Genomic DNA, 22,588 nt, shown 5'->3' with positions numbered 1-22,588 from the left:
GTCTTGGGTGCGTTCAATATTAAGAGAGTGTCTTGCCAGATGTCCCGTCTTCACCTTTAACTCCTTCCAGTACCGGAGTTGGACCCCGGTCAAGTCTTGCCAGTCTCCCACGACTGGAAGCTTGTTTCGTCCGGATGTAGGCAAGGAACCCAAGGCTCTTTGGCTTGAACCCAGAGTAAAGCCTCCTGGCGGTTTTGGGAACCACCAGTCCTGACTGTCACCAATTGAAATTCGGAAATTCGGAAATTCGGAAATTCGGTCAGTAATGTACTGCCCTCTTTTCCTTTAACCTCTCCAATCTCCGAGACTGGGACCCTCTGTCCCTCGAGGGGTGCATAATATTGGTTTTCCTCAGCTGAGCACCCCGGAGGGTCATAGCACTGAGTCACATGAGGGTCCAGCATATCCTGCTTCTTAACATCCTTAATATCCATACGCTCAGGCTTTTCAGTCAGCTTTTTCTCATCCCTACAATCGCCAAGATCCCTTTCTGTAGTGAGGTGGGTTTCATCAACAGTATATCTGTTTCAAAATTCTCATGAGTATATTTATGTTTTCATTCAATAATTCTGTGATTATGTGGATTAACATTGCCTACTTGCACCAATACAACAATGCTCCAGGCCTTTGGACACTGGTCGCATAATTTAACTCTTGAATCAATACGGTTGCAAATGACTTACATTCCAAAATTCGTACCATTTCAAATTCAATTGTCGATAATTGTTATGTTGCTCCTCGACGAGCTTAGTAAATTCACGTCAATAACTATTCAGAAACTTAAACTAAACATTCGCACACCAATGACTTGGTTACAGAGTCTGGAATAAAAAGTAGGCCCATAAACATTTGTCAGAATGAAATTACAAAATAAATGTAGAAACCGCAGAACAGTGTTTCAGAGGAGAAGATACATTAGAGATATGTGCAACAACAGGTGTTTCCTGTGAGTTTAACAGAAAAAGATTTTAGAGACATTGCTGCAGGCTGTGACAAGACAGTTTATATATACAGAAAATGAATGAATGAATGAATGAATATTAGGCACTACATTCAATTATTACTGTGCAAATATTCTTTCTGGAGATTCTTAGGGGCAAGAAGTGCAAGACGCATTTTGAAATGCTATTTTAAAGTAGGAGTGACTACATTTCGTGGCAAGATGCCGCGAAAACTAAAAGAAAACACAGATGTTCTTAATGTCAACAGTGTTAGGGGGAGGGAGAAGAGAAATTGATTCAATTGGCAAATTTTGGAATCAATGCAATCTTTGCTAACAGCCAGAGCAGAAAATAACTCGAGTGCAGGATCTGACAATAAACAACTAGCTCAACCTGAATGGACAAATGCAGCAGAATTTTTTCAATTTAACATTAAAGATATGATTGAAGACATAAACAGCTGCTGCATTATTTTATTTTTATATATCTGTTGCCGTCTCAAAGCTATACCCAGGAATGACTGCTACAAGAATTACCAGGAGTTTGGTTAATATATAACACCAGTAATACTTTGAAATTGGTGAAAAAGCATTTGGTGATCTGGGTTTGGAGTAGCAAAACAATATTCATTGGAATCAGTGGTGACCTGTTACAGATAGATAATATGTGCGGAAATTTAGTTGTCGAAATGAGTGGAAGACGAGGCCATTGTCATACGTTGTGTGTCCTTATTTCTCAGGGGTATGTTATGATACAGTACCTTTGTGTTTATCGGTATGTCAATAGGCTTCACTGTATTAGCACTGTTCTGTATATCGACGCACTGCATACAATACAGAAGTAAATATGATTAAATCATTATCAAAGGAACTTTGGCATAAGGAAAACACAGCTTGAGGCAGCGTCTAATCCAGCTAGACATTCATCTTCCATTCTGCATAGAATACTTCAAATTTTCCCGGACTTCCCTGCGGTCTTAGTTTCTAAAAATAGAATGCTAAACTTTGCAATAATAATAAAAAAAATGTTTTTTTTATCTCCACTCTTCACTGTTTTCTCGACTGAATGGACAGTAAATACAGAAATCTTCATCGATTCCACAACATTCTTCCCACGTGCAGCTCCATAAAGTACGATAAGTCCTATTAGGCCGTGGGAATATGTCCATCTTAATGTCCTTCAATACTCTTAATAACATCTACCTCATTGTTTCACAATTAAGTAGCTTGTTCTAATAGCACACTCCGATCTCATTTTCCCTGTATCCTTTCCCTTTGTGAATATAAATGCAAAAAACTGATTCAGTACTTTGCCGACACCCTCTGACTCCTAACACAAATTACCTCCATGCTCCTTCAGCAGTAATACCCTCTCCATAGTCAGTCTCTTGTTCTGAAACTGCAAGATATATCGTTAGTATTCTTCTTGAGCAAGATGTTAAGATCGTTCTGAAACACTTGGTGGTTCTCTTACTTGATTTACTTCTCTATATATCTCTGAGTACCTTTCCCGAGTTCATCAGCTATGTTTTCCTTTTTCACCCCCTGACTAAAACCACAACTTCTTCTGTCACCTAAAGCCTTTTACTTTACCATCTGTATCATTCAATCACACAGAACGTACCTTACCTGACCGCTGGTCATGTCGTCTTCATAATGTTTTCCCATAAGTCAAATGTTGACTTTCCAATGTCACCTGCTCGCAATTTATATTTCCAAAATCCTCAATCAATGGGCTGCAATTTACTTTGAGCCAAGTCAGTTCTTCTGCTTGGTACCAAATTCGTCCTTATTTCTTACTGCCTTAAAATATGATGTATTATTACCGCCGATTCTAATGTGTTCTTCCACAGAAATATTAGTCACCCTTACACCTTCATTTCCTAAATGGAAACTCCAGTAGCGTCACACGCTTAAAAAAAAACAGAGTTGAAAAACACTGCCTCAAAAAAAGTTTGATTCTTGATTTGTTTGTTCGTTTGGTTTTGCAGCAATGCTGTACCCACCAATATTGGTAAGGTCAAATTAAACACGACAACACATTTCACTCACTTACATCAGTCATACTCTGTCTGCATATCTGCTCCTATGCACACAGGATATTGGGAATTAATAATATTATCACACCAGTGTGTCTCATTTCAGATTCACCCACTTTTCCTCAAGGGATGAATGTCTTCGCTGAGTAGAGCAGTAACATTTTCTCTGATTACCCGCAAAACTTTTCTAATATATTTGCTTCCCATCCTATCACTTCTAACATATTGACATTATGGGACGTTGAGTTGCCAGACAAGTCCCAATATCAACCATGGCTCTATTATGGAAAGAGCACTATATTTTAAAGCATTCATCCAGGTTCTGAATCATCAGCCTTACCTATGATACTCGTTGATTAGAGATAAACTTACTTCAATCCATAATTCCCTCTATAATAATTAAGCGCCCCTTGCCTGCTTTTTATTTCAGATTTAATTGTCAGGCTGACTGTACTTACAAATACAATCTGTCAAACTTAGAACCCTTCCTGTTCAGCTGCAGCCCATTTTCCCTACACGATTCCCTGCTTCTTCATGAAACGCCTATTAGCAAAAATTTCTGAAGCCCCCATTCTGCACTCTATTCCAATTATTTACGTCGTTAGTACATGGTACAGAAAGTAATACTCTGAATACAACTCTGGATTTACTGCTTTTTACCTCCAGATCTAGAGCTTCCTTCATGGTTATGACTTTGCTTTTCAAAATGGAAGAGGAATAAACGTAGCACACTATCTCCATCGGAATATTTTGTGCCACCTCAGAGACATTGTATATTCTGGAACAATTGAGGCAACATATTAGTCTCAATTTTGGTTTGCGATCATAGAAATCTCTTCCTGAACCGCTGAATTTTTATTTCGCTCTCACATTTCTCGACTGGACTTTGTCTGCCTTGCAATTCAACAATGGCTGACCTGCTTCCTCTGTGTGACTGTTGCTGTTAGTTTTCCTGAGGTGAGCTGTAACTCAGCAACTTATAAATGGTATATTTGCTTCATCTGCGTATCCCCAGGGCACCCCATCAATGCATTCAAGACGCACACATCCCCCGTCAGACACAAATCTATACTGGCCTGTTACATAACTGAACCGATTAACTACAATTGTCTCTGCTTCTAGCTGGTCAATGGTTCCAGCGTTCATTGCAACCACCGCATCATGCCTCCGAAGAGGTGCATCTGAAGATACATCTTCAGACGTAATCTTCAGAGACGCTTGAATGTTCCGTCATCTCCCAAACCTGACATAAGGATCACATCACTCTATGGAGTGTCATTACTGTTCATCCAACAAAATGAAATCCAACAAACCGAACAAATAAATAGAAAAAAAACTTATTTTGCTGTTACGTTGTTGCACCTTGCCCATTACAATGAAGTCTGGTATTTGATAACAGATATCTGGTTTCCTAGTGTCCCTGAAGATGATGCCTGATGAAGTTTGTCCAGTTGCAGCTCTTCACAGGCAGTATGATGTAGTTGGAATGAAAACAGTTGAAACCTTGTTGCCATTAATGACGCCTGGTATTGATCAGCGGAAGCAGTTTAGCCAACTAGCCGCATATCTATCACAAATTCATCAAAATCTGTCACTATACCGCGGATATTCCCTTTTGTTTTAATTACAAACAAGTCATTACTTACATTATAATTATATAATGTTAATTATACCTGCTGCGTTTGCTTAATTTGTCAACATGTTCAATCACATTGGTACCTCTTTGTCTCCTCGCTTTCTGAATTCTCTCGCTGAAAAAAAAAATGCCTGTCATCAGCCTGTTTCCAAATTCTTCTCTGCATCAGCTTGCCGTTCACGCTAAACCATGGAGAAGGATTAAGTCAGTGAACTGGGTCATATGAGAATCTTGATTCGGGTGACAGATTGATTGAGCGAGAGCATCTCTCTGGAATAAACTAAGGGGAAATAAAGTATCGAACAAAAAAAAAACATAAGAAGAGAGAAACTGAGAATTGAGTGCAATAGCCTCAGAATCCCTTTAAGACGCGAAAAAAAAACATACTAAGTTCTGGAATGCGTTCTAATATTCCTAGAGATTTATGAATTACTGCTGAAGAATTTTCGTTTTGGAGAGACATTCTTCACATAATTCCATGTATCATCAGAGAAAGGCATGCAGCACTCCTCTATAATATCTTTGGTGATGTTGCATGGAGGTAACATAAAATATTCCGCCTGAAATCGAGAGACATAGACGGACAGGTTGACGACAGAATGGTCTATTTTTGCATTGCAACCTCCACCCCAACTCGGCACCGGAAGCTGATCAGCAAGGAACATGAGTTAAAGAAATATTCAGCAAGGTGTAATACGGTCTTGCAAATAATGATAGTGTGAGTCAGGACAAGATCGCTGAGCAAATTGTCAATATGCCCAACAACATAATGTTGGGAAAATGGGAGCTGAGTAATCTGCTCTCGGAGAAAGCTTACCAGATCTAAAGCACAGTTACAGGTTAGGATACGTTTCGATGCACACATCGGGTCGGTAATTCATGGCCTTTTCAGTTTCTCACAGCTCATTGGTTTCTCACAGCCAATGAAAGAAGATGGGCCCGATTTGTCCATTAATGGGCAAGGTTTATCTCGTTGGTGCGTTTCAGCATATTGCAGTTCACAACTCAATATGTGAAATTTGACAGTTCAGAGAGAAATACTGAGTACTCGGCGAAAAAAATAAGTTCTGATCAAGTGGAACGTGATAAGGTTTTGGAGAGATTCGTAGCTGTCTGAAATACCGTCTCCTTTAACATTCTGCAGAAACGTTTCTAAATGACCACCGCAATAATGCTGCACACTGTTGTGGCACTGACGATGAAACATATCTGGAGTAGTGAGTATATTAAGAATATAGAAATTATTGGGCAATGTAGAGATATATTATTAATAAACTGTCCACATGTGCATGTTTATCGCAATCCAAATAAATATTGAGTGGAATGGAAATAAAAACACAGAAATAACTTCAATAACGCAATGTTGATATATTGAAACATATACTTCCGCTACAAATTTCCCGTGTAAAGGAAAGCTTATTTTGTTTGTATGATTAGAGTATAATGGCTGAATGGATCAAGAATCAGGCAGATTTCTTCCCAATTCATGACGATGAAGGTTGAACACTGAGATTTGTTTACTTTGCAGCTTCAATGAAAATGTGTTTTTTTATTCCATTGTTTGAGCAAGTTCTCGTTGGAATCGCTGACGTTAGAGAACTGTTTCCATTAATTACATGGACTTACACTTTTGAACCTCCGAATGAGGATATTGTGAAACGATCACTCTGAAATTGCACCTACACTAAGCGAGCTGTCTGAACTCCGAAATTATCCCACCGCAAACCTGCGGCTGTTTTCAAATGATATTCCAAAAATATTATAAATCGGAAATGATTTGAACTGGAGATAAGTTGATGTACAGAATCTATGCATGGGCGTCTGGAATGAATAACTCTGTGAATGCGCGTAGAAAAAAAAGCTGCCGTTGTTCCTGGCTGAAGACTTGTGAAAAACTCTGTTACTATTATTTATTATTTACAGCTCTTTCTGCCACCATCAGTCATGTTCAAGTGAAGGAATTTGAAAAATGTAGTTTTTGGACTTAGTTTTTGGAAAGGTTTTACATCCTTGAAATCATTCTGCAATACAGTGAACATTTACTAATAATCTTGGTTTCATTCTTTAATCATTCGATTTGTAGTTTTAATCCCCCATACAGTGATTGAATGTGCTTCGTTATCTATGATCTTATATTGCATTATGAATCATATTTTATATTTAATTTTCCCTTTCATTGTGCTTCAGCAGAAATGCAACAAAACATATTGTTTTGCAGTTCATATTCCTGTGTTCAGAGCATGGATGCGACGAAGCACAGTTAGTGACATGTTGAAAGTTATATTCTTATTCCCTTACTTGGTTTAAATCCTGATTTAGATTCTCGTGGAAAATGATTTTTTTCTTACCTCCTTTCAAGTACTTTGTATAAAATATTTAATACTTGACCGCCGTATCAAATGGAAACACCCAAGTAAACAGGGGAACCAAATAATTGGGCAATCCACTTAGCGTTCAGGCAGAATGCGCGATATCTACGAAAAAAAATGAAATACAAATAACTCTTGTCCGCAGCTTAATCTGTCTTCTGTTTCTGTCTTTATTTCTCTTCTGCTGAATATCCCGCCGTATCATCCTACGATCACACAACCTAATCCCACTACTTCACAAACAAATCTAATTTTGTATTTCTCATTTCAGGCCGCTTCGGGGATTGTCAGCCAGAACCGTCAGTTAACTGTGCTAACTTTTCACTGAGTAAGGGCTGGGCAAATACAACTATTGCTATTGAAACTACATCTGATAGGTGACTGCACCATTAGACTTAAAACAGAATTAATTCAATCAACCAATCGAGTCTGCTCTGCCGTTCCATCATGTCTGATTCTGGATAACACTCGACCCCATACACCTTCCTTCTCGCCATAACATTTGATGCCCTGACGAATCAGAAAACTATCAACTTCCGTATCAAATATAAGCAGGACGGCCTCTGCCGAAGACTGTGAAAGAGCATGGCAGAGATTTACTACTGTCTTGCTAAAGAGATCCACTCCTACCTCTCTTTTAAAACGTCGCCCCTCAACTTTGAGGCAGTGCACTCTAGTTCTGGATACGCCAAAATAACAACCATCCTCTCCTCGTCCACCTTCGTCCATTCAACATTCGGTACGAGGCAAAGAGATTCTGCCGCTCCGCATTGCTCTCAATACCAGTCAGTACAGACGGAAACCTATCAAACGCTCTTCAGATGTTAACCCCATTTTTCGTGGGGGTCACCCTCGTGAACCTCAGCTGAACTCTCCCTAATGACAACAGATATGCAGCCAAATGTGTGGACAATACCCCAAGAGGGCCTGACTAGTGTCTTATAAAAACTCAGTATTACCTCATTGATTTTTTACTCTAATATCCTCAAAATAAATGCCTATTTGCATTCTATACCGCAGACTGAATCTGTACATTAACCTTCTGGGAATCTTGCACCACTCTTGCAAAACACTGAGTTTTATGTTATCTCACTATTTAAACAATAATTTGCACCATTGTTCATTTTACCAAAATGCATTTTCATACAATTCCCAACATAATGTCTCATCAGCCGCTTTTATTGCCCGATTTTCCAGTTTGTCTGCGTTCCTCTGCAAGCGCATTGCTTTCTCTGCAGTAACTGCTCCTCATACTATCTTCGTCATGAGTTGTATTATCTAATTCATTGCCAAACAATGTGAAAAGTAGCGGCCCCAATACTGATCCACGAGCTTCACCTCTAGCAGCCAAATTAAAAGGCATCCTTTATTCCCAGACGTTGCCTCCTGCCTGCCAGTCATTCCTCTGCCCATGCCAGTATGTTTCCGGTAAGGAAATAGGATCTTATTTTACTTGGAACGATAATCAATCATCTCCAGGCAGTGCAGATAACAGATAAAGTACTTCCCCTGACTTTATTTTTCCCCAATTTTAAATAAGCTTTCATTGTTAAATTTATCCTCTTACTGCTGATGCTGACGACACACGAAATCTCAGTTCAACTCTTTCCAAAAAAAATTGATTTCTATTACCCAATACATGTTGACTGGGTGCAATAGAACAATGACAGAATAGCAGATCTGCCACTCTCCGAAGATTGCATATAACTTTGTCTTTTGGGAAGCGACCCGATTCTTCCCCTGGGTCGACAGAATGCCTCTCGCTCTCAGTCGTCATCTAGTTTCTTGTTTTTTTCTGTCACGTAAAACAGCTTAAAAGGGGTTTCCCTATCCTGACCTCCCGCTTGATCGTACGTTTTGCGTGCAGAGTTTGTAAATTTCAGGCGTCGTTTAGTAGCGTACGCGATGCGCCGAGAGCCAATCGCCACCAGCTCAAACCGCTGTTTACCGTGTATCCCTATTTTCTGATATTTTCCAGAAAGCGTGAGTTGAGGTTGGCGAATGGCGGCAGTCGATGTGATGGGAGATTGGAGATTCAGTACAAAGGAAACTGGGGGACTGTGAATGGTAATTCCTGGGATATGCCGGAATGTGGTGTGCCGACAGCTGGGCTGCGGCGCTGCAGTGAACGCCTTTGCTGGTAGTAGCTATAGGGAAGGATCCGGACCTGTTTTCACGACGAATGTTCAGTGCAGTGGGAGCGAGTCCGCTCATCAGGAGTGTAAATCAGATCCATGGATTGACACTGGGTATTCACGCAGTCAGGATGTTGGTGTTCTTTGTAAAGGTAAAAGTCCGGTTTCATATCTGTGGTTCAGCGATTTTGATGTCCTCCGGCCTACCACTAATGTCATTACTCGAACAGAACGTCAACGGCATCAACTAGTTTGTGTCGGGATTATTTTCGTCATGTTGCTATTACTATTCCTGTTAACATACCCTGAACTGATGTTAACCAGCGTGATAATACTTGTCATTCTGCACAACTACACGATCATATGACCAGTTCGAACAGCATCTGTAGTGGGAGAGAAGTTCTCCGTAAGACCATGAGACACAGGAGCAGAATTAGACTATTTAATCCAATGAGTCTGCTGCGCATTCAGTCATGGCTAATCATTTTCCCCCTCCTCAGCTCCATTCCCCGCCTTCTCTCTGTAATTTATCTTGCCGTGTCCATCAAGAACTTATCAATTTCAGTGTTAAATATCCCCAACGACCTGGCTTTCAGCGGAGTCTTTCGTAATGAATTCACAAATTTACCTTCCTCTGGCAAAATAGATATCTCAGCATCTCTGTTCTATCTGGACGTCCCACTTTCGTGAAGCGGCTCCCCCCGTCCAAGAATCCTCCGACACGAGCGACGTCTTTTTTACATGTTTTAAATTGAAATTTTCACTGACATCCCCTCTCCATCCTCCTAAATTACAGCGCGCACAGATCCGTGGAATTAAACCTTCTTCTGTGAGAATCCTTTCATTCCTGGACTCATCGTCGCAGCTTCCTCTGAACCTTTTTCAATACCAGCGAAACTTTCTCTCAGAATGGGAGCACAAAACTGTTCACAGTGCTCAAGGTTAAGCGTCACCAGTGGCGTATAAAGCCACTGCATCACATCCCTGCGCTTTTATGTTCTAGTCGTCTGGAAATGAAGTCGCTAGAGCAAAATAATGCCTTTGTCCTACTCAGCCTGCAAGGTAACCTTTTCGGATGTTTTGCACCAGGACTCCCCAGGTGCCTTTACAGCTTAATTTCTCCCGTTTAGTTAATAGTCCCGTTTAGTTTATTTCTATTACCAAAGTTTATGAACATACATTTTCAATCATTGTATTTAATTTGCCACTTTCTTCCTTGTTCTCCAAATGTGTCGACGTCCTTCTGCAGCCTAAACGTTTCCTCAACACTACCTGTCCTTCCACCAACCTTCATTTCATCTGCAAAACTGACAACAAAGCCATCTATTTCATCATCTAAGTCATTGACATCCAGCGTAAAAAGAAGCAATGCAGAAACCCAACTCGGCGAAACACCACTGGACAATGGCAGCCAACTGAAATTGCTTTTCCCACTCGCTGCCTCCTAGCAGTCAGTCAATGTTTTACCGCGAGGATATCGGCACCCTTCGCGTTCATGGGCAACCCGGCACTTTGTTACAAGTCATATTTCCCCCAGCAGTGATCCCAATTACCGAAGAACCTGAAGCCCTGTCCCCTGTACCAGCATCTCAGCCGCGCATTCTTTTTTTGCCGTCTGGACTGCACAGACTTAAACCAGAAACGTCTGGAATGTGAAGATCAAAGTCAAACTCAATGTGAAGCAGATGATGACCGTTTCCTCATTTCGTCCAAATTGTTTTCAGTTGCTCCCAACTCCACAATTTGCAGCCATTCATTATACTGTAATTCAGCACTGCAACAGTTCTTCCCGCTAACCTAGACAAAAGAACCAACCCGATCATCTGATCTGATTTGACACATGGTCTCCAATATCTCTACTAATATGTTCTATTTTGATATCTGTCGAAGTGGATTTAAAGTGGCGTGTCTTTAACTGTTTCAACTACTTTCTCTCGCAGTTCGTTGGTGCAACTACCACCATGTGGCTGTCAGGTGCTTTTGATTTTTCCCATCTCTCCTGATACATCTATGCTTTCAATTATTGATCCATTTTAAATGATACTAAATAATGATGACAGCAGGAAATAAGGAAACAAGGAATTAAATAAACAAATAATCATATAGCTGCCGCGAAATAGACCAATAGATGGACAGATAGAAACATAGAAAACCTTCAGTACAATACAGGCCGTTCGGCCCACAATGTTGTGCCGAATATGTTCCTACCTTAGAAATTATAGGCTTACCCATAGCCCTCTATTTTTCTAAGCTCCAAAACTCTCTTAAACGGCCCTCTTGTATCGGCCTGGAATACCGCTGTCCATTCCACGCACTCACTACTCCCTGCGTGAAAAACTGACCTCTGACATATATTCGGTACTTCCCAGCACCTTAAACCTGTGACCTCTCGTAGCAGCCAATTCAGCACTGGAAAGTAGCCATTGACTATCCACATGATCAATGCCTCTCATCATGTTGTATATCTCTGTCAGGTCACCTCTCATCCTACGTCGCTCCAAGGAGAAAAGGCCGAGTTCACTTAACCTGCTTTCACATATGCTAACATACCAATGCGTATCTATATAAAATTGTAATTGATCAATTTAACTGCTTATATATTTGTTTGTTTGCCTATTTAATTAATAAATATATGCAGCATCTAAATAAAACTTCTATGGAAATCAACAAACAATGGATGCTTCGCTCATAGGCCATTCCTCAGCGTGAACAGTCAATGTTCGTGTTTTGTGTGCTTTGCTCCTCTCGATGGATGCTGACTGAGGTGCAGAGATCCGCCAGCATTTTCTGTCTGTTGCTCAAGATTTCTAGCCTATTCGAAAACTCTTGTGCTAACGATTAATCTGTGTATTTTTTATTCCAGAAAGTAGGAAGCTGAGACTGGAAAAGGGAGGCAGTCCATGCGCCGGAAGACTGGAAGTGAACCATGAGGGATACTGGAGCCCTGTCTATGCTTTGGGCTGGGATCTGCTGGATGCAACTGTGGTTTGCAGAGAGTTGAGCTGCGGCGCCGCGCTGAAAGCCCCACACGAATATCACTTTGGAAAGGGTTGTGACAGCATTGTAAACTATAATGTTACCTGCGACGGGACCGAGCCTGCTCTGCGGGAATGTGAATCAGAAGAATGGATTTTCTACAACCATCTTCGACCCGACTATGCCGGAGTAATCTGCGCAGGTAAATAAAGCCCCTTTTCTCTGGGTACACCCTGTCTTTTTTGATCCGGGCTGTCCGGGAATCGAAATAACACAAGGTTTCCACTCGCCGTGAGAGATTGGGTAAGAAATTTGGCTGTTTATAGATTATTACTGTCATGTTGGGATAGCATTCTGATTTCAAACACCTAAATAAAAACGTAAATACGTGACAGTCGGCACAGGCTCCAGAACGATTGAACGGAACAAGAGACATCTGTGGGCAAGAAAATACAGAATGTTGTCGTCAGGACTAACAGAGACCAAACTCGGTGTTTCAGCAATTCCCCTTGCACCACTGCTGTTATTAGTCTGCCTGCGTTCCGTCTTATTTCGAAGCTGTCAGTAAAGTTCAGCTACTTTCGAAGTATGAATAAAATGTGCTCAGTCTTGCAGGAAGTAAGTGATTAGGAAACTGACCTTACATCTCTCAAAGATCTATGGTGTGGCGCGAAGATTGGATATTTGTCAGAGCAGTTGGTTGTTGTCCTGTGAATATGAAATAATATTAAATCATTATAAAGGGATGATATAGGATCGAAATGTGTATAGTCTGTCTGGGGTGAGTTAGGAAATGGCAAGGGTAAAAGGAACCTGTCATGGTCCATTCCGTGAAGTCCGCATTCCGGTTTATGGTCCAATCCGTGGACCTTGGAATCCCGGTCTTCTGCCTGTCTGTTGATTCAGTGGTGCTTAATCATGCACCTGATTCTCATATTGTGGCTTGAATATAAGTGATCCTGGTCTCGAGTGTGGTTGCTGGTTTGGCACGTCGGTACCCCATACTTGCCTCTGTGGGGTAAGTTAGGTCGGTCTTGCCGTTACCCTATGGTGACATGTGATCATTCCTGTCCTTGCCTCCGTGGGGTAAGTCAGGCCGTTTTTGCCGTTAACCTGAGGCTGAACAGTTCCTTTCCTTCCCTCTGAAGCCTTCCCTGATACCTACGCCTGTAGACCTGCCTGTTACCGTCGCCTGAATCGTTGCCTGCTACCCTCGCCTGAATCGTTGCCTGCTGCCCACGCCTGAAAACTTGCCGGCTGCCCCTATCTGAAGCCTTGCCCACAAGCTCGTCTGTATCCTCGCCCGTTTAGCCGTCATTTTCAGCTGTCGGAGTGAGACCTGAGCCTTGCCACGCCAACAGAATGAACTATCTATCGTTGAGCTTGGAATTGTCGCTCTGTGTCCCTGTGTTTAGTGTCCGTGTATGAGTCCCGGCCCTACGTCCTGCTCCCAAGTAGGGGCGCTGGCTCTGTGTTCAGTTTTCCTGTGCTCCAGTCCGAGGCTCAGTTTTCCTGTGCTCCATGTCCAAGGCTCCGTGGAGATTCCAGTCCGTGTCCAAGGCTTCGAGAATGTTCCCATCCCTGTCCAAGGCTTCGGGAATGTTCCAGTCCGTGTCCAAGTCGTAGCCCAGGCCCTGAGTCCTGGTCTCGTTCAGGGCCAGTGTATGTGTCCAGCTACGCCTCTCCCCGCATCTGCTTTGCTCTCCCTCGACCAAGACCAAGTCTGAGCTTCATGGCCTCGTCCAGCCCTGGAGTCCCGCGTCCGGCCCCCACGTCCAGTCCTGCTGCATTGTCACGTCCAGTCTTCGCCTCCATGCCAGAGTCAAGACCCAGGTCCGAGGTCCCTGTCCAGTCTCTGGCTCGGAGTCCTTGTCCAGGTTCCTAGTTCCATGTTCCCGGTCCCTAGTTCATCGTCCAGGTCCCACTTTCCTAGACTAGTTTTAGCCAAGGCCCTGTATCCCAGTCTCGTCCAGGGCCTGTGTCTTATCTAACTTCGTTTCTACCCCACGTCCCTTGTATCCTTGATACACCTAGTCCTCTCTCTAGTTCTGCAGTGTCCGTGTCTATATTTGGTTCCCTTCCAACGCCTCCCGTATGACAGAACCTACTGGCAGTTTTACAAAGACTTCCAAACAACATCCAGAATGTGGTCTACAAAATGCAGCAGGAGATTTCTGAAGGCAGTGTCTGAAGAGTAATGTCATGATATTGGTTAGAGGCTTTAACATTAACGTGGATTAGGAAAACCAGGTCAGTACTGGACCTCACGGACAGCGGAGTCCGTGGAAGCAGAGTCCTGGGCTTTGGCTAAGTGGGCTTCGGCGTAAGGGGACTTCGGTAAGCCTGTGTGATTGCTCGCTGAGGGGAAGAAGGTAAGGTCGCGAGGTGCTTTTTAGACTTATTCTATCAATCCAGTTCAGGTATGGGGGAGACAGTCAGAGCGGTGGTGTGCTCCGTATGCAGTCTGTGGGAAGTCAGGGTCAACCCAGTTGTCCCTGATGACTACATCTGCAAAAGGTGCGTCCAGCTGCAGCTCCTATCAGCCCGAGTTAGGGAGTTGGAGCGGGAGCTGGATGAACTAAGGATCATTCTGGAGGCAGAGGCAGAGATAGATAGGAGTTATCAGGAGGTAGTCACACCAAAAATCCAAGAAGTAGGCAGATGGGTGACGGTCCAGAGAGGCAGGGGGAGCAGGCAGAGAGAGCAGAGCACCCCTGCGGCCATTCCCATTAACGATAAGTTTACCGTACTGGATACTGTTGATGGGGATGACCTACAAGGAATGAGTTGTAGTGGTCCTGCCTCTGGCACAGAGCTTGAACCCTCAACTAGGAAGGGAAGGAGGGAAGAGAAGAGAGCAATAGTTTTAGGGGATTCAATCGTCAGGGTGGCAGTTAGCAGATTTTGTGGGGCAGATCGGGAGTCTCGGATGGTGAACGAGGGCATGGACCCAGATGTAGTGGTCCATGTAGGGACCAACGATGTAGGTAAGGTGAGTGAGGGAGTCCTGCTTAGAGATTTCAGGGAGTTAGGAGTGAAGCTGAAAGGCAGGTCCTCCAGGGTGACAATCTCGGGATTGCTACCTGTGCCACGTGCAAGTGAGGCGAAGAGTAGAATGATTATGCACATTAATACGAGGCTGAGAGCATGGTGCAGAAAGGAAGGGTTCCGGTTTTTGGATAATTGGTCTTTGTTCCAGGGACGTTGGGATCTGTTTTTAAGGGTCGGTCTACATCTGAACTGGAGGGGTACTAACATTCTTGCAGGAGTGTTTGCCAGTGCTGCTCGGGGGGGGGGGGGGGGGTTAAACTAGATGTGTAGGGAACAGCGATCCAGAATACGAGAGAAGATGATATGATGAAGGATAAATGACAGGTGGGGAATACACGTTTCCCAAATATTAATTGTATAAAGGAGAAAGGTGAGACGGAACATGTGTTGGAAAAGTTACATGTACAGAGGGTTGGTCAGAAGGAGCATGGGGTTAAGTGTGTAGAAGGTTTGGGTGATCTTGAGAAGGTCATCAAAATTCAAGTTGCAATTAGCCCGATGGAAGTTCAAGGAGCTGGGTTAGGTACAATAGACAGTGCTTTAAGCAAAGAGAGGAGGAATGGGCTAAGAATTCTATACTTGAATGCGCATAGTGTCAGAAATAAGACAGATGAGCTTGAAGCTCAGATGAAAATGGGGAACTACGATATTGTTGGGATAACGGAGACATGGCTGGAAGGGGATCAGGCCTGGCAATTGAGTGTAGCAGGGTATACGTGCTGTCGTAGAGACAGAAATATGGGAAAAGGGGGTGGGGTGGCCCTGTTGGTGAGGAATGAGATTCAGTTCTTAGCTTGGGGTGTTTTAGGAACACGGGAAGTAGAGTCTGTGTGGATTGAGCTGAGGAGCAGTAAGGGTAAAAAGACCCTAATGGGTGTTGTGTACAGGCCCCCAAACAGTAGCGTGGATATTGGGTACAAGTTGATTAGGGAATTAACATTGGCATGTGCTAAAGGTAATGCAGTCGTTATGGGAGATTTCAACATGCAGGTGAACTGGAAGAATCGGGTAGGTGCTGGACCCAAGGATAGGGAGTTTGTTGAGTGTCTAAGGGATGTATTTTTGGAACAGCTTGTGCTTGAGCCAACCAGGAACGAGGCTATTTTGGACTTAGTGATGTGTAATGAACAGGAATTGATAAGTGATCTTGTAGTAAAGGAGCCATTAGGAAGTAGTGATCATAACATGATAAGTTTTTATCTACAATTTGAGACGGAAAGGGCAGATCAGAGGTGACAGTGTTGCAATTAAATAAAGGAGACTACGGAGCCATGAGGGAAGAACTGGCCAAAGTTAAATGGTCGGATGCCCTGGCAGGAAAGACAGTGGATCAGCAGTGGCAGATATTCTTGGGGATAATACAAAAGTTGGAAAAGCACTTCATTCCAATGAGAAGGAAGGATTCAAAGAGGGGGAAGGGGCCACAGTGGTTGGCAAAGGAATTCAGAGATTGTATAGCATTAAAGAAAAAGAAGTATGACAGGGCTAAGCTGAGTGGGAATACAGATGATTGGGAAAGTTTTAAGGAACAGCAGATCTTAACTAAAAAAGCAATACGGAAAGAAAAAATCAGGTATGAGCTCAGTATAGCCTGGAATATAAAAGGGGATAGCAAAAGCTTTTTTAGCTATGTGAAGAGAAAGAAGATGGGTAAGAACAATGTTTGCCCCTTGAAGAATGAATTGGGAAAAATTGCTTTGGGAAACAGGGAAATGGCAACAGAATTTAACGCGTACTTTAGATCTGTCTTCACCAGGGAGGACACAAGCAATCTCCCAGATGTATGGATGAGCCAGGGTCATAAGATATCAGAGGAATGGAAACAGATTGACATTAGGAAAGAAACTGTGATGAGTAGACTGATAGGACTGAAGGCTAATAAATCCCCGGGTCCAGAAGGTCTGCATCCGAGGGTTCTAAAGGAGGTGTCTCAGGAAATAGCGGATGCATTGGTAATCATTTCCCAATGTTCCTTAGATTCAGGATCAGTTCCTGGAGATTGTAGAGTGGCTAATTTTATCCCACTTTTCAAGAAGGGAGGGAAGGAGAAAACGGAGAACTATCCACCTGTTAGCCTAACGTCAGTCGTGGGGAAGATGCTTGAGTCCATTATTAAGGACGAAATAGTGGCATATCCTGATGGCGGTAATAGGATTAGGCCGGGCCAGCATGGATTTACCAAGGGCAATTCATGCTTGACTAATCTGTTGAAGTTTTTTGAGGGTGTAACAAGGATGTTAGACGAGGGTAAGCCAGTGGATGTAGTGTACTTAGATTTTCAGAAGGCATTCGATAAGGTGCCACATAGGAGATTTGTGAGTAAAATCAGAGCTCATGGCACTGGGAGCAGGGTTTCAACATGGATAGAAAACTGGTTGGCAGATAGAAAGCAAAGGGTAGCAATGAATGGGTGATTCTCGGACTGGCTGGAGGTGACTAGTGGTGTACCACAGTGCTCTGTATTGGGACCACAGCTCTTTACGATTTATGTCAACGATTTAGATGAGGGCATAGAAAATTATATAAGCAAGTTTGCTGACGATACTAAACTAGGTGGCAGTGTAACATGCGAAGAGGAAGTTAGGAGAATACAGGGAGGCTTGGATAGGCTGGGTGAGTGGGCAGATACTTTGCAGATGTCATTCAATGTGAATAAATGTGAAGTTATCCACTTTGGAAACAGGAACAAGAGGGCAGAGTATTGCCTGAACGGTGTAGAGTTTGGTAAGGGAGAAATGGAAAGAGACCTAGGAGTCCTAGTTCATCAGTCAATGAAGGTGAATGAGCAAGTGAAACAGGCAGTGAAGAGGGCAAATGGAATGTTGGCCTTTATTACAAGGGGAATTGAGTACAAGAGCAAGGATGCCCTTTTGCATTTGTACAGGGCCCTGGTGAGACCACACCTGGAATATTGTGTACAGTTTTGGTCTCCAGCTTTAAGGAAGGACATTCTTGCAATTGAGGAAGTGCAGTGTAGATTCACTAGGTTGATTCCTGGGATGGCAGGGCTGGCTACCCAGAGAGATTGGAGAGATTGGGCTTGTACACATTGGAATTGAGGAGATTGAGAGGGGATCTGATTGAAACGTTTAAGATAATTAAAGGATTTGATAGGATTGAGGCAGGATATATGTTCCAGATGTTGGGAGAGTCCAGTACCAGAGGACATGAATTGAGAATAAGAGGTCAGTTATTTAAAACAGAGTTGAGGAAAAAACTTCTTCTCCCAGAGAGTTGTGGAGGTGTGGAATGCACAGCCTCGGAAGACGGTGGAGGAAAATCCTCTGGATGCTTTCAAGAAGGAGCTAGATAGATATCTGATGGATAGGAGAATCAAGGGTTATGGGGACAAGGCAGGGACTGGATATTGATAGTTAATGATCAGCCATGATCTCAGAATGGCGTTGCAGACTCGAGGGGCCGAATTGTCTACTTCGGCACCTATTGTCAAATGTCAAGAGAGGGAATTTGTGAAATGTCTAAAGGATCGTTTTTTAGAACAGCATGTTGATCAGCGCACTGTGCTGAACTGTGTGATGCACAATGATCTGGCGATGATAAGAAAGCTTCTGGTTTAGGAACCCTTAGGGAAGAGTGATCAGAGTACGATGGTGTTTACTTTGCTATTTGATAAGGAGAAACTAAATCCCAATGTGTTGGTCTGAGTGAAATTACAATGGCATGAGAAGAGAGCAGAACAAGCTGACTGGAAATTGACACCAACAGGAAGGACAACAAAACTGCAATGGCTGGAGTTTCTGCGAAAAAAAGAGAGGAAACCAAAAAAAGGTCATTAGGAACGGAAAGATGAAGTATGGAAGGATGTTGGTTGCTAATAACAAAAAAAAACTAAAAACATTATTAAGTATTGAAAAGTACAGAGAGCTGAAGGTAGATATTGAACCAATAGAAAATGAAGATGGAGATATTGTACTGAGAGACACAGAGATGGCAGAGGAACTAAATGCGTATTTTGCATTGTTCTTCACAGTGGAAGACATCTGCAGTGCATCGGATATTTAAGAGCATCATGGACGTGAAGTATGTGCAGTGAAATTCAAAACTGAGAAGGTGCTCAGGAAGCTTAATGGCTGAGAATAAAACTTCTGGACCTGACATAATGTACCATCGGGTTCTGAAGGAATTGGTCGGAGAGATTGTGGAGCCTTTAACAATGATCTTTCAAGAGTCGAAAGAATCTGGCATTGTACCGCATGACTGGAAAATTGTAAATGTTACGTTACAATTTCAGAAGGGTGTGTGGCAGCAGAAAGAAAACCAGAGAACATTTAGCTGATAACAGTAGTTGGGAAGTTGCTGGAATCAATTGATAAGGATAAGGTTATGGAATACCTGGAGGCACATGACATGATAGGCCAAAGCCAGCATGTTTTCTTGAAAGAAAAACATCCAGCATGACTAAACCATTGCAATTATTTGAGGAACTTAGCAGCAGGGTAGACAAAGGAGATGTAGTAGAAATGTTGTACTTGGAATTTCAGAAGGCCTTTGACAAGGTGCCGCACATCAGAGTGCTTAGCAAGATAAGAGCCATAGAATTAGATGGTAGTTACTAGCATGGGTGGAGTATTGGCTGTTCGGCAGATAACAGATCTTATGGCTGCAGATTACCAGTGGAGTTTCACAGCGGTCGGTGTTGGGACCGCTGCAATTTACGATGTATGACAATGATTTGGAGTATGGAACTACTGGACTTGTGGCTAAATTTGATGATCATACAATGATAGGTGGAAGAGCGTGTAGTGTTTATAGACTTAGATAGTTTAGGGGAATGGGCAAATACGTGACAAATGAAAAACAATGTTCGAAAGTGCACGGGGAAGAAATAAACGGGCAGACTATTATTTAGATGGGGAGAGTATTCAAAATGCATAGATGAAAAGGGACTTGGCAGGCCTTGTGCTGGATACAATGAGGTTAACTTTCAGGCTGAGATGGTGCTGAAGACGGCAAATACAAATTTGTCCTTCGTTTTTAAAGGTACTGAATATAAGAGCAGAGATGTCATGCTGAGGCTCTATAAGGTAGTTGCAGCCCACATGGTGTATTGCACGCAGTTTTGGCCTCTTTATTTTAGAAACGATATACTGACATTGGAGAGGGTCCAAAGAAGATTCGCGAGAATGATTACAGGAATTGAAGGGCAGCTCTTGGGCTGTGCTCCCTGGAGTTCCAGAGAATGGGGGAGGTTCTTTTAGAAACAGTCGGAATGTTAAAAGTCCTGAACAGATTGAAGGGTGATTTTAAGCAGAGATACGGATACACTGCTTTCGTCAGAGGATGTTGAATCTGTGGAATTTGTTGCTCTGAGCGGCTGTGGACGCCAAGTAATTGAGTGCATTTAAGGCAGAGGTAGATAGGTTCTTGATTAGTCACAACATCAGAGGGTTTGTGGGGAAGGCAGACGAGTGGAGATGAGTGAAAAATTGGATCAGCCATGACTGAATGGCGGAGCATACTGGATGGACCGAACGGTCTACTTCTGTTCCTAAATGTTATGGTCTTATGATCACACTCACGGCATTGTGAATGCCAACGTCCCTCCGGATTAGATCCCACATTCATGCAGTGAGAAAATATGAACGTGTTTTCAGACCATCGCTATTGCTTGGTATCATTACAAAGAACCGTTTGCCTTTTTAGTTATAACGAAGTATCTTCGACCACAGAACGTGCGTGTACACCCCTTTCAATTGATGATGCCGTCTGTGTCCTTCTGTGTTCCTTTCTATTCGGTTCAGATTTGTGTTAACTGCAGCGTTGCATTTTAAGTTTCAAATGCAAGTACATTTTGCCGTTGTGCAACTGCCATTGTCTCGCAGAACCGGTAATTGAACCTACAGTGTATGAAAACAATGTGAAAAAAATAGGGTTAATGCAATTCAGAAACTACTTTTTCATAGAAAATTACTCCCAGGTATTCTCACACTTGAGATGACCAAAAGCTATCGCAACTGCAGGAAACCTGAACAAAATTAAACCGCTGGATGAAATGGATTAATCTCCAATCCTGTACAGAGAAAAAATTATGAACAACATCGTTCCATTTCGGAACAATGCTGTAGATTGCCTGAACAGGAAACAGACAGCAAGGGATTCACAGGGAGTGCCTTCAGGCTTCTGTACCCGCTTCTTCATGTTACCAATAGGAAATGCCATGTCCTTGGTGAAGGGAGTCTCTTTAATGATTGACACCACCTCTTTGAGGCACCGCTCCTTGGCATTTGGAAATTACAGAGACCAGTTCACATGATGGGACTGACAAAATTTAGAATTTCTTGCAGCTTACGAGATCCTTTCTGTAGCAGACGGGGAGAAGGACTTAATGGTTTGAAAAGCAAACACGAGGAAATCTGCAGATGCTGGAAATTCAAACAACACACACACTTCGTCAAGAGTCCTGACGAAGGGTCTTGGCCCGAAACGTCGACACTGCTTCTCCTTATAGATGCTGCCTGGCCTGCTGTGTTCCTCCAGCCTATTGTGTGTATTGTAATGGATTGAAAGATTATCAAATCAATACTTCATGACTGCGGTCAAGCAATTATCTCTCCATCAAATCCCATGAAGCAAACTCGGTTTACACAGTAGCAATTTGTAAAACTGAGGCTTACTATGGTTTACATGCTCAGGTTCAGCTGTGATTTCTCCGCCGTTGACAAGGAAATCTGGTCTCATAAAATCGGACAGCATACCTAATATATATTAATATACAGCCTAGCGATCATTTTTTAAATATGATTCTTCGATATTACTAACCTCTATTTGGTTAATTTTAACAGTCTTTAATCATTAAGTAAATTTTACTAAAATTGGTAATTGTATTGGCTTACTGGGCTTCCATCGTCTGGAACCGTTTCTGCCTTCGCTCAACGTCGTCAACTGACAGGAACTCTGCAGGACGGTATGTGTATTCACTAGGGAAAACAGATTGTTGGAAAGGCAGGGTCTGATTCTGCATATACTGAATAACGTTGTGATGGGATGACCCCGTGTTTCTAATATACCTGATTAACTGGTCAAGTAATTGGGAATATTCTTCATGGCACAGCAGTAAGCATTAAAGTTATTTTGCACAGGGATTTGCATAACAGTCTTTCGTAAAGGTAAAGCACACGGGTTGCAAGGCAAGCTGGATCATTTTCATATTACGCTGCGCTGCAGGAGACGGAATCCAATGATAGAACAATATTTGTCTTATAGTCAATCTGTGAACAATTTCCTTTCCAAAGGGTGGTGCATGAACTTCCGTTCTGTACGATGTGCATCAATATCTAGGAAATAGAAGTTTTTGTAAGAATATCAACTGTATAGAGGAAACCAATTTGATAGATATCTAATATATAGTACAGCAGGATATGGATGAAACGAGAACATTGTCACTAATCAGAACTTTATACAACTGTGCTTGATCCACACGT

This window comes from Hypanus sabinus, chromosome 18 (genome assembly GCF_030144855.1).
Source record: "Hypanus sabinus isolate sHypSab1 chromosome 18, sHypSab1.hap1, whole genome shotgun sequence".
NCBI lineage: Eukaryota > Metazoa > Chordata > Chondrichthyes > Myliobatiformes > Dasyatidae > Hypanus > Hypanus sabinus.
Note: the sequence above shows the minus strand (reverse complement) of the source record.